Consider the following 14,130-nt stretch of genomic DNA (forward strand, 5'->3'; position numbering starts at 1 on the left):
TATCTCCTTGTAAACGCTTTACATAAACATCGCAACCCCAGACTTTGAGAAAAGACAACTTTGGAACCTTTCCAGTCCACATCTCATGTGGCGTCTTTTCTACAGCTTTTGACGGAGCTCGGTTAAGTGTGAAAGCAGCCGTTTCTAGAGCATACCCCCAGAAAGTGTTAGGAAGATCGGCTAAGTTCATCATCGATCGAACCATGTCCATCAATGTTCGATTCCTCCTCTCGGACACACCGTTCATCTGAGGTGTTCCTGGAGGAGTGAGTTGTGAAACTATTCCACAACTCCGAAGATGATCCTCAAACTCTTGACTCAAATACTCACCACCTCGATCCGATCGAATGGCTTTTATTTTCTTGCCAAGCTGATTCTCCACTTCATTCTGGAATTGTTTGAACACTTCAAACGATTCCGACTTATGCCTCATTAGATACACGTAACCATATCTAGTGAAGTCATCAGTGAACGTAATGAAGTAGCCATAGTTACCTCTTGCAAGTGTACTCATAGGTCCGCATACATCCGTATGTATCAGTCCTAAGGGTTCACTCACCCGATCTCCTTTCCCCTTGAAGGACGATCTTGTCATCTTGCCCACTAAGCATGGCTCACATGTATCGTACGATTCCAAATCACACGATCCCAGAAGTCCATCTGCATGAAGCTTCTGCATGCGTTTCATGTTAATGTGACCCAAACGACAATGCCAGAGATAACTTTGGTTAGAATCATGAGTACGAATCCGTTTCGTGTCTATGTTCAGGATTTCGTCTTCTATGTTCACAACATAAAGACCATTACGCAGCTTAGCACTGGTGTAGAACATCTCACCCTTGTATAAAGAACAACTCTTGTCCTTTATTATAGCGTGATATCCCTCTTTGTCTAACACCGACGCAGAGATGATGTTCCTCGATATAGTCGGTACGTAATAGCAATTACGTAGCACTAATATCAACCCAGTCTCTAAACTGAGCTCGAAAGTTCCTACAGCCACAGCAGCAACTCTTGCCTTGTTTGCGACTCGTAGAACCATCTCGCTCTTTGTCAGATACCTGACCTCCTTGAGCTCATCTAATTCTGAAATTATATGAGCTCCACATCCGGTATCATATACCCATGAGGGAGAGTCAGCCATATCTGCCAAATTGACCTCTATAACATAGGCACCGACTTCCACTTCCCTTTCTGGTAGCTCTATTACGCTTTATTTCTTTGAAGCATCGAGAACTCTTCTCTGATCTTCTTCCCAATCTAGAAAGTCGTATAGATCTCTATCTAAACGTGAACTAATCCTATTTGCCATCTCTACTCTACAGAAACAAAATAAGGATTTTGCTAAGTACTACATTCAATGTTTACGCAAAAACACTTTTTGCCATATTATTCAACGAAAAAACGTCCCCCTATGAATAATACGATTCCAAGACCCCATTCCTGTGAAGCTAAGCGTACTTTGGCACTGCCCTTAACTTCACCCTCCTGGGTGAGTAACTCCTTACTGATCATATCTCATATGACTCTTGGTTGATGAATAACACTTATGTGTTAAATTCATCCTTTTGCCTCGAAATCCAAAACTCTTTTGCTGACTCGTTGAGAATAACCATTTAGACATGTAGACCTCTTCATAGGTCTACCCGTATTGTCCCGAGGTAAAAGATGGCACCCTGCTTTGGCATGACCCACCATCGATGAACAAGGGCGCAACAGGTGTCTTAATCTGGGTAGGCATTACTCAAAATTCTTTTTGGGGACTCTTACGTTTTTGTTTGCATGCATTACTGTGAACTCTAACATAATCATACACCACACAAAACGTAAATAAGTAAATGCGCGCGAGAAAATAAATCAAGCAGATATGATCCTAGTATGGCCCCTAACCTAAAAGATCTAATCTTCTTAGGTTCTTCGCTTGTTTAACCTCCGTTCGCCTGAATCTCCATCCTCGAACATCCATTGAATTCTCCCACTCGAACCACGATCTCATCCTTTGGCTCTTCGATGGACTCAATTGTACCCTTAAACTCTAATTACAAGACTCAACGATTCGCAGATCGTATAAAACTTGAAATTAAATTAATTACAACGGGCACCCATCCGTGCTTAAAAACAAGATAGAACAATTCTATGGCCATACTAGAACCCGCATTCACATCCATACACACATAATAATATGACATTCATAAAACACCCAAGTATGTATGAGATTCGCTTACTCAGGTCGAATCTAGGTTTGCTATGTTCTAGATAGCTATTCGGGAGATACTACCGACATCTCTATGTCTAACGTGCCTTAAGTCCCACTAATGGCTCGTTTGGTTTTATCTTAAAAGATTTTTGAAATCGTTTTGAAAAACTCCGATTCGGGCTTTGGTGGGCCCGGGTCGCTTTCGGAAAAAATATGGTCAAAGTTGGCAGAAGAAAGTAACCTCCCACTTAAGTCAAGGCCCAAAAGACCCGAGTCTAACTCCAAAGACTTAAGTCAAACTTGGTCAAGGGACCCTTTGACTTGACCCAGTCAAGTCTCGGTCAAGGTCTGAACCAAGGTCAGACCCGGACTGTCACGTTCCAGACCGTGCCATGTCCCTCGGGTGGTCGCGTTCTGGCCCTAGGCCAGACGCTTCCAGCCTAGCAGACGCGTCCCAGACGCCCTGCCCAAGTCTGTGCTCCTCGGACTCCCAGTCCGAGGTAGCTTCTGGTCTCACCAGACGCGTCCCAGACGCTATATAGAAGGTCTGTCCTGGTCGCGTCCGGATTCTCAATCCGAGACGCGTCCGGACTTGTCTCTGTGGTCGCGTCTGGAAGACGCGACCTCAGGTGCTGGACGCGGATCCTTCGGGATCCCTGTCCGAGACGCTCTCGGACTCCCAGTCCGAGACGCTCTCGGACGCGTCTTCTGTCCGAGAAACTCTCGGACGCGTCCTAATCCGAGACGCTCTCGGATTCCCAGTCCGGGAAGGACTGGGACGCGTCCGCGACTGGCCAGACGCGTCCTGGGACGCGTCCTGGCCAGTCCGGTCTCTGGACAGCACCCAATTTTCTTCCAAATTTCTCAAAAATTCCAACTTTTTGCTGTTTTTGATGAACTCTTCATCCAAAAATCAGCAATTTGAAAACTCTTTTCAAAAAACCATCTGCTTTAAAATTTTATTTTGAAAACTCTTTTCAAAAACACCAAATTTTAAAGTCTTCCCATTGAAACTCTTTCAATTTTCTATCAGATTAAGTCTAAATCTAATTTAAACTAATCAATTCTATGTCTAAATCCCTATTTAAACATAAAATAATCTAATCAATCAAGCTCGAATCTAATTCGACTAGTCAGAGATAGTTTCATGCAACCGGCTCGTGATGCCACTGTAGGGTTTTGGTGTATCCTATACACTACCTAGTGTTGTAAGCGGAATCTCAAACATCTCATGTTTAACACTAGATTGCCCAGGACCTATATGCATAAACTAATCAATGAACTAGAGAGGGATAAATACCTTAACGCGTTTTTCCCTCGAACCATTCCAATCGCATGCAAAGATCGAGAGCTCCAACTGTAGCTCCTCTACTTGAGACACCGAGTGAATAGACTTGATCTCCCTTCCTTTCAGACTGCTAGGACTTAGTAGAAGGTTGAGAAGAACTCTTCTTCTTGACTAGATTGATAGAATGGGAACTTTTTCTCTATATTCCTCTCTCTCCAATAGCTGTATATTCAGAGAGAGAGAGAGCTGTATATTTTTCCTTAGAGAAAAATCCACACCTTTTCTGTTCTCAACTGACCCAATTATATAGACAAACCCTAATTAGAATCTCATTCAGATTAGGTTTTCTATTTTCTGGGTCACAGAAAAGATAATTACCAAAATACCCTTTTTGGGGTATTTTGATAATCCCCTTAAGTGTGGCCGGCCAGGGCAGCCCACTATGGGCCTTATATGGCCGGCCCACTTACTCTGGTCGGCCATCTCATGGCCGGCCCAAAGAGCCTCTTTTCTATCTTGTCCCGAATCTCCATTCGGACCCTTTCGGCCTTTCCAGTTGAATCCCATCCAACTTTAGCCAGTTCCCGTCTAGTCAAATCTCTCCAATCAAGTTACCACTCTTATGTGTAACCCGTTGTAGGATCCGGTCTATGTTAGCCTCGAATCAACTCCTTGATCCGATGATCGTAGTTGGCTTCTAGCAAAGCATTACGACCCCTAATTGGACCGGACTGGATGATCTTTACGTGTGGTCATCGTTATCCTAACTGACAAATTGATCGCATTGCCACCTTGGTCGAAGGACACTCCTTCGGAAGGACATCTCCTTCAGACCGAACGGATAAATCCTTCAAAGTCGAAGTTGACCAGCAGTTGAAATGGTCAAGACTGACTAAAATGTTACCTTTAACTCTCTACTTCTAAATGGATTCTCTCTCTCTAAATCTCACCCCGTTTCCCTCCCTCTGGCCTAATTACTTAAAGTATTATTACATCTGAGAAATAACAACGCGAAGTCGGGAACCAATTTCATATTTTGTCCTCCTGATGAGTTCTTGGTCATTTAGCTAATTTAACTGTTTGAACGTAGCTCGCCCTTTAAATACGAGAGGATCCAATGTCGTTGAAATGCGTACTTAGCTGCTTTATCTTCTTAGTTGTCGATATGATCAATGATATTCAAGTTGTCACTCTCTATGTTAGTGAATTTATATGTTTTGTCTGCCTCCTATTTGATGCCACGTAATATTGCTTTAATTGCACTTTCTTCGCTTGGTTTTGCCTGGTAGTTAACAGTTCTTGCTACAATGAATTTAGTTTGGCGACCATGAATAAGAAGATTGAGTCCTATTAACTTGGAGATACGAATAAGCAGAAGGCGACCATTTACTCTAGTTGTCTTCGGTATTGGCTTTGCGAGCTTTGTTTATTAATGATAGAAATGCAAGTATTTCATCTATAACTTGATCGGTTGATGTTATCGTATGTTGGAAACATCAGTGACATCTGGATTTCCAAATGAAACATAAAATGGTAGTGAATTTAGTCAGTATTGTATTACTGCTATTATCATACGTAAGGGGGTCTATGAATGAAGTTAGCAATTCAGATAACAATACTAGTATATTTGTGGACATAATAAGTAAAACCATATCTTTTTAGTTAATGTGCAGTGCAAGAGAGAATGCTCAATGGTTTCATTACTTACAAGATTGACATTCTAGTTGATTGATATATATTTACCAATTCTTTGACGGACTGGTAGAGCGATGTAAGAGTATAAACCAGTGTTTTACCGTTTCCACAAACCTAATTCCAAGTAAGATTGTAGAGGCAAAAAGAGACATCCGGTAGTGATAGATATAAAAACACAAGATTGACATTCTAGTTGATTGATATATATTTACCAATTCTTTGACGGACTGGTAGAGCGCCTGAACATCACTTCCATATGGATATAGGCTATTCAGAAAATAATATTGGTTTTTCCGTATAAAATTCCAGTTTACATCACTTCTTTAGTCATTCCATTGGAAATGTAAACGAGAGTAGTCCTTGTGTTTTTATATCTATCACTACCGGATGTCTCTTTTTGCCTCTACAATCTTACTTGGAATTAGGTTTGCGAAAACGGTAAAACACTGGTTTATACTCTTACATCTTGGACTGAATTCTACAGGCACACACTACTACTCATTAATGGCTCGACCCCTTCCAGTTTCCAGTGAAGGAATTGAGTCAAATTTGAGATGATAAAATAGCACCAACAGTCTAAAACAGAAAAATAAAACATTGGCAATTGAGTACTGGTAGGGAGTGTGCCAGGCCAATGCAATAGTGCAAAGCAAAGGCAACACGTGAGAGCCCCAATAGCAAGCTACTGTGGTGGACTCTCCCCCATGAAAAAAATTAATTTAATATCGTGTGATCCAATGGACCACATATCAGATATTAAACTGATAAGAACAGATACTACACTTGATCTTAGCCAAAAGGCCGAGAAAGGTATGATTTATTCATTGCATCTAATATGATTTTATAATACTTACCAACTCCCATGCTCATTCAAAACTCATCTGTGTGGGACTATTTCAACCAACGCTAGACTGATCATTTGTTATTATGTCTTGAATGCCTTCATTGATCGACTTGATTAATTTCCAAACATGACTTCCTCTTAGTATGGATTGTTGCTCTTTACTGGAAAGATGTGGATAGACAACCTCAGATTAGAACTGCCTGAACAACTTCTTCAAGTACACAAGGAAATGACTCGATTTCAAAGACGAAACAACTTTTCTCATATAAGAAAATGAACTGATTCATAGACAGTTTTCTCTACATATGCAACTTATGTATGACTTTGATCAAGTATGACTATATCCCATCTATATTGAAATTCAGAAAGAGAACCAGCTGCTTCACCATTTCAAACTATGAATTAAAACCCTAAAATGATTAAGATTAAATTGGCAGGGGCCGCGCGAACGCGTACCCCCTCTATCACAAATTATGACGTAGACTCCACCACTTGGGTAGATCTTAGGCGAGTGCCCCTCCTAAGTGCAATGGAGGTCACTAACCTAGGCCATGGTCCTTCTTGATCAACCATTGACCCCGTCCAGGTAAGTATGTTTCAAGGTACCTCAACACACTTGTTTTGTATGGCTATGATGTATGCTATCTTTATCACTTTGACGATGTGGGACTATATTACTAAAAAAAATATTAGATGTTGAGCAGTATGTCACAACCCACACGTTAAGAGCACCAAACAGCAGCTTGCTTGGGCCGGAACAGCAACTTCCTTTGCCAAACAATGACCACACTTAGCTAAACAGCAAGCATGGGCCAGGCTGCATTGCACCTAGTTGGAGCTATCACTCCGGCACATTCTTTGGCCCAGCCCAAGGAGTACTTTGGAGGAGCTTGGAGATATTTTGAGGAGTCTTGAGAGTATTCTAAGGATGCTCTAAGGAGTTCTAGAGATCTCCATGGAAGGATCCACACAATTCCAAGCCATTAGATAGGTTACATGTGATTAAATCTTAGCCAAACTTGTAGCAATAGAGGTTCTAAGTTAGTGACTTGGGAGTTGTGCCCAAAAGCCTTCTTGTATACTTTGAGTTCTTATCAATAAAGATCAAGTTCTCTTAAGTGTTTGCATATTTTGAAGCTTACCTTTCTTGGAGCATTAGTGTTGGAGCTAGCCTAATAGTCAAGGTTACTTAGGCATATAAGTGGGAAGGCTTAGACTTGTGCTTAGAGAGGAGCCTAAGACAAGTGCGGCACGGAGTTAAAGCATAGTTGAAACTTTATCCCTTGACAAGTAGCTTAAACTACAATAGTGATTGGAGGCATGAAAAGTCGAAGTTGACCAGCAGTTGAAATGGTCAAGACTGACTAAAATGTTACCGTTAACTCTCTACTTCTAAATGGATTTTCTCTCTCTAAATCTCACCCCATTTCCCTCCCTCTGGGCTAAGACTTGGATTTTCGACTTCTTTTTCCTCCCAGGTTCCTGGGTTTTAAAATTTAAAACATTTCTAAGGATGTAATAAAACCCCACAAATTCACAAATAAATATATGTATGGGAATTGAGATAGACACACCATATCCAGCTACAGAGATCCAAAACAAAGTAAGAATTTTACACTCCAAAGGAAGATGAATCAAATACAAAATAAAACCCAAAAATAAAGGATGGTAACCTAACTTTTTTGATGAACCTAACTTGGTAGAAAACTATATACAACCATGTCCCTAGTTGTTCCCTTGAGAATAACATAATTCCTAAGAACACCTTCTTTAATAAACCCAACTTTCTCTAAAACCTTTTGTGAACCCAAATTTTCAACATCAACAAGAGCTTCAACTCTCTCTAAATGAGACCAATCTTTGAAAACTCAATCCAAAACCATTTTCACAGCTAAAGTTGCAATTCCTTTACCCCAATATTTTGATGCTATAACATAACCAATCTCACCTCTGCATCTATCTTATTCTTCGCCTTGGTTGGGTGTCACCGAAATTGCACCAATAGCTCTGTTTTCTAAACAAATTGCTTTGAACCAACTATGAGGGATTACTATATTCTTGATGAAATCTAATGCATCTTCTTTAGATGTGTATGTTTCCCATCGGAAAAAGTGTGAAACCCGATCATTGGTCGCCCACACCATGAAATCGTCTATGTCGGAGAGATCCAACGGGCGGAGAGAGATATCTAGTTTTGTTTTTTCACCTTCTTCTCCATTCATTTGGAAGAACTTGTTTCCACTTTCTCAACTAGTTCTTGGTGGAATAATTATTCTTTGGTTTGATGATGAGAAGTATACATGGAAATTTTGACTACCCTTGTATTAGGGTTTTAAATTAAAATTTAAGATATTTCATTGCATTTTTTCAAGATTTTGGATATTATTAATAATAGACACCAAGAACAGTATAATGTAAGGACATAATGACAAAAACTTTTATCTATCATTTAAGGGTTTGAACTTACATTTTTTTTTTGCATATTTGAGATGATTGGAAAGGGCAGAGTAGTGTTGTTAGCATATCAAATATGGTGTGCTAATGTTACTAACCAACTTACTTTCTAATGTAGAAGTGGAAGGGCTATAGAGTATTTTTCCCTAGTATTATTTGTTTTCCACAATCAAATTTTGATATATGGTTCAAGATAATTGAATTCACATGATATATTAAAGGGGTAATTTTGACATTCACATTATTTAACGGTTCCTTCTCTGTACTGCAAAATGCAGTGGATGGATCATGGAGGGGCATGGTAAGCTGCCATTGTGGACTACTCTATTGAATCCTGGTGACTTCAACCCAACGGCTGCCTTAGCATCAGTACCCTACTCCAATTTGAGTCCACCCCGTTTGATTCATACTCCTTAGTTAAGGGTATCTATGGTCAATTGCTCTCCTATAATCGATGGGGTGAGAATGTATTCTTTTATATTTTCATGCAAAAGGTTTTATGTTGGATCAGTATTTCGGGTAATCTCCTCAACCTAATTCTAAGTTGTGTTTCAATCCCTACTTATAGTGTATTAGTTAATGGAAAAAAATATGGCAAGTTTGCATCCTCAAGAGGTTTACGTCAGGGTTGTCCGTTATCTCCCTATCTCTTTATATTGATCTCTCAATCTCTATCACTTCTCACAGAAAAATATGAAAGAGGTGCACTATTAAATGGGTATCAAGTCGACAGTAGAGCACTACAAGTTTCCCACTTCTTATGTGCAGATGACTAACTTATCATGGGGGGGGGGGGGGGGGGGGCTCCTTAGAAAAGCTAGAGGCAATACTCTTGATAGTCTATACGTGCGTCTCAAGCCAACTGTTAATTTCTCTAAATCCTCTCTATATTTCAGCTCCGGAATGCCTTCAGAGCTAAGGGATTTGTTCAGTAATCTGCTACAGGGCCCACCTATGGAAGACGGTGAGAAGTATCTGAGGGCCCTAATCCCGGAGCCTAATTTGCAGATTCAATCTCATGAATTTTTGGTACAGAAATTCATAGCAGATTAGAAGAGAAAGTTTGTCTCCTAGACAGGTCGTACAACTCTGATTAAGGGGGCATTGAACCCAATATGCCTTACTTCATGGGGCTGTCGTTACTATCTCAAGGCACATTAAACCAATGCACATTAAACCAGTTGAAGAAGTTGGAGAAGAATTTTTTTTGTGGGACCAAGATGAAAATGAACGTAAAATGCACTTCCTCCCCTGAGAAATTCCCAAAAAACAAGAAACACTATGTGGTATGGGTATCAGGCATTTATCTAAAGTCAATCAGTCTATTGTGGCTAAACTAGGCTGTTAGTCCAGCCTAATGCTACTTGGGGATAAGATTTTCACTGCTAAGTATTACAATACGGTTACATTCTAGAATGCAAAGAAAAAAGATAGTGCTACTCCACTATGGAATGCACTTATGGAGGTAAAAGATAAATTCAGAGGTCAATGTTGCTGGCAAGTTGGGGACGGTTCGCCTCTGAAAATTACTTTAGATCTGTGGATTCCGACAACACCAAACTTCAAACCCCATATTATTGAGCAACTTCCTAGAAACATATACTAGTTTCAGATTTAATAGATCACACAAACGTTTCATGGAAAATGGAAGTAATCAATAGATATTTTTCAAAGGCTATTGCAAAGGTTATTTCAGAGGTTAAGCTTTCAAGATATATGTTATTAGACAGACTATTGTGTTCATGTCGAACTCCCTTGAAGGGAATCAGGGCGAAGGTGACTTCGAATTGATTCCCTTCAAGACGGAATAAAGATTTTAGTCAGTAAATATTAACTCGGGAGCATATATTTTTTTAGTCCAAAAATTGACTTAATCAAACATTGCCCCCCTAATCTTCATCTTCTTTTTATCTCTCTCTCTCTCTTTTTCCCGTTGTCTCGCACCATCTCCCTCTTCTTCTCTTCGTCTATCTCTCAATTCCTCATTGTCTATCTCTTACTATTGATGGGCCTAGAAAGGTTACCCTAAATAGGTCTACACCCGCAAGTGCACGGGTGTCAAGTTGTAATTTTTCCGGTAAGACCGGTTCGTTCCTCAGAGACTAAGTGAAACCTATTCTAAACCTTGGAAGTAACTCGGTTTTGAAATTGATTTTGGTTTTGGTTTTGAAAATAAATAAATAAATAAAATATTAAAACGATTAAAAAGGTGAAACTCAAATGGGGAGAAGTCAAATGGGAGAGAGTCTAGGTTTTCTGAATTCATCCATATAATCAGTTCTAACGACAATTTAATTTGGTCTAATTCGATTGTTCTTTGTATAACTCAGATTTTCAGTCCATGGATGGTCTAAAAACCCGGAAGATATTATCGTTAAAATAATAAAAACTGTAATAAATTAATCATTAGAATAATTATTGAAACTTCATCTAAAACCCTAGATAGAGAATTAATTACTCATGGACATTAAATAAAAGAAATTGGAAAATAAAGTAAAGAGAGGGAGAAGAAAACTTAACTTTTTCACTATTTCAGAACCAAACAGGGCCTTAGGGAAAGATTTTCCTTCTGTTTTCCCAAAATTCTGCCAAACAGACCCTTAGAGAAAATTATTTTCTCATCTTCCCGGAAACGATTTCCAGGTGAGAAAATAATTTTCCTTCCCTGGTTTTTCTTCTCCTTCTCTGTTTTCTCTTTATTTATCTTTCCAAACTTCTCTCTTTCTCTCTCTAATTAATACAGAAACTCTCTCTAATAATTATAACCGAGTGATGATAAAGAAAGAAGAAGAAGAAGATGATAATGAAGTTTATAAATTTGATTCAATCTTTCTCTCTCTACAATATCTCTCTCTCTCTCTCAACTCTTTCTATCTAACTCTCTCTTTCTCACTAAGAGAGGAATTAAAAGAAGAAGAAGAAAAGAAAAACAGAAACTTGAAGATTTCTCTCTCTCTCTCTAGCTCTCGGCTATAACATCAATGGGCGAGAGATGATGAATGATGGTTTCTGTTTCTCCTCTCTCTCTTTCTATAATATATGTAATGAAGCTCAAGAGAAAAGAGGGAGAAGTATGAAGAACTCTGCTCCCCAGCCGAGATACACCATCAGTTGTTCTTCTCTGTTTTTTTATATTCCATGGCCGACTCCCTCTCTCTCAAATCTTTGAACATGGTAAGAAAATAATAAACCCAACTATCTCCTTGTCGGTTTTCATTCTCTCTTTCTAAACATTTAAAAACTTTCCTTCATTGATCTCCTCGGTTAGGAAAGTCTTCATCAACACAGCTCTCTCTTTCTACTGTTAAGAGAAAGATTTCATCTTCTCTCTCTCTGAATATCTTCTATCCATTTCGGTTTAGCCGAGAGATTATCTCTCTAAATCTCGGTTTGTGAAACATTCCTTTCTCTTCTCATTATTTCCTTTTTCTTCTTTTGAATCGTTGAAGTCGGTTTTTGATGGAGTCGGCTAAGAAAAAAATGGAAACTCCCAAAAAATGGGAAGTCTCGGTTTTAAGCTGAATAATTGGTGATGAAGGTGATGATGCTGACGTCATGATGACGTCAGCAGAGGCTTTGACTCATGGTCCACCTATTTTGACCCGAACTTTGACTTGCTCTAATTTGCTCATCCGGACTCCGATTTGACTTTCGTTTTCGCCTACGGGTTCGTCTTGGTCTCTACTTTCCATCCGAGCACTAATCTCGATATCAGAATCAACAAATGACCAAAATACCCCTCGTCTGCGTTTTTCCGACTTTTATCCGTTTTGCACATATAACTCTGAAAAAGGTACCTGAGTAGAAAAAGAGATAATTCATGAGAGTAGCTTGCCCTAGATAGACTAACTTGTCCAAATTAAGAGACTCAGATGGGACATTTTCATGTCTCATCAAACATCCCCAAACTTAGATTTTGCTAGTCCTCGAGCAAAACAGAAAAATAAAACTAAACCTAATTCACCACTTTCGTAGGGAAACACAAGCCGTTAAACCTCTAGGTTACCCTAGAGGACGAGTTTCGTCTCGTGAGGGTTTGCAGTGAATATACCCACAAAATTCGAAAATCTCAAAAATGCAGAAGGGTCTAAATATGATATGGACTAAAAAATGTTTATCCGGTAGATTTTCAAAAGTTAATAGAAATAAAATCTAAGTCGACCAAACCATACAAACGCTAAAAATGCCTTCACTAGTAATCAAGACCTAAAGTGCACGTGACCAGCCAATATGAGTATCATTTCGGTTCTGAAAAGACAAAACCTCGATTACCGTCTCGATACATTTCGCCTCGACTGTTGCCTCACGGTCATACACTCAAAAATTAAAGGCACTCAGAACTGGTTCACTCAATGTGTGAGTATGAACATAAAGGAAAACTCAACACATGGAAAAGATGGACTAAAAATTTGGTGAACGACTGATCTCAAAGAAGGAAACAACTACTAATATGGAATGGGGAAGCTAACCAACTCTTCTCACCTGATCTACTGTCTAACAATGCTTCCTAGAGTTCGATAGACACTAATGAGGAGGTGACTAGAACTCCTGAGAACTCAACGTCTTCAAATCTTCAAGAACTACTTCAAGGGATAAACACTGAAATACCACTAAACAAACATTTTTTTCTATTTCTTTTTTTCTTTTCTTTTTTTTTTTTTTTTTTTTTTTTTTTTTTTCACTTCTGGTACTACAACTCAAAATACAAAACATACTTTCTTCACATTATTATTTCTTTGGGTAAAATTCTTTCATTTTGCTTCATGCCTTATTCTCAGGGTTCTAAATGATGAGGTTCCTATCTTCCTCTAGTTGACACTGTTTTCAAGTTTCCCAGATTACAAGAGTAAGGTTTGCATTCCTGAGGACATCCCTAGTGGTTGTAAAATTTGAACTCAGGAGATCAAATGAGTTCTTCTTTCAATATTGCGAGGTTGAGTAGCTCTTCATTCTACTCAGAATTAGCTCAGAAGAGATCACTCAAAACAACAAGAAAGGCTCAGAATCTCACATAGGTTAAGTCTCCACTAATGATCGATTAAGTTGTCTCAGAAAAGTCAACTCTTCACCTACCTAACACTCACATGGCTAGTGCACAGACAACTTCAAGACTCGAAATTCATGAAAAAAACCTTTAGCAAAAGTGTAGTACAACCAACTAGACTCTATAACTATTAACAAACAAAAACAACTAGACTCACATTTTCAATCCAAAAATTTAAAATTTTGAAAAATTTTGAACCCTTTTGAATTTTTGAAATAAGGACTTAGCAAAAAATTCATTCCCCTATCCCCAAACTTAAACCGAACATTGTCCTCAATGTTCTGAAGACTATGCAAAAAATAACAGGGTGAAGGGAGAGATATTACCCGATTCAGCGTCCTCTGCATGGGTTGCCTCCCAGAAAGCGCTAAGTTTAACGTCTTCAGCCAGACGAAACAGATGATTAAAAAAAAAATAGAAAAGATTTAACCTACTGGATTACAGATATGTGATTAACTGTAAACCAATATTCGATACATCTGTGGGTCCACCCAAAACACAAAGTTTTCAGTGAACGATAGTCTCACATTTTTGTGAATTGCAGAGAGTGCATGTGAGACTATCAAAGAAGAGGGGCAATCCCCAAACTTAGTGGATGCACAGTCCAC

The 14,130-nt window shown here is 39.1% G+C and overlaps 2 non-coding genes across 2 annotated transcripts; both read right to left on the reverse strand.

The window, feature by feature from the left end:
* Nucleotides 1-5,796: 5,796 nt before the first annotated feature.
* LOC147557741 (U2 spliceosomal RNA) lies at nt 5,797-5,994 on the reverse strand. Its single transcript, XR_015235546.1, has one exon. It is a non-coding gene; the product is annotated as a U2 spliceosomal RNA (small nuclear RNA).
* Nucleotides 5,995-6,458: 464 nt separating this feature from the next.
* On the reverse strand, nt 6,459-6,618 carry LOC147557742 (U1 spliceosomal RNA). Its single transcript, XR_015235526.1, has one exon. It is a non-coding gene; the product is annotated as a U1 spliceosomal RNA (small nuclear RNA).
* Nucleotides 6,619-14,130: the final 7,512 nt, after the last annotated feature.

Source organism: Eschscholzia californica, unplaced genomic scaffold, assembly GCF_041429995.1.
Source record: "Eschscholzia californica isolate CP2 unplaced genomic scaffold, dmEscCali1.0.p SCAF_2, whole genome shotgun sequence".
In the NCBI taxonomy this organism is placed as follows: Eukaryota; Viridiplantae; Streptophyta; class Magnoliopsida; order Ranunculales; family Papaveraceae; genus Eschscholzia; species Eschscholzia californica.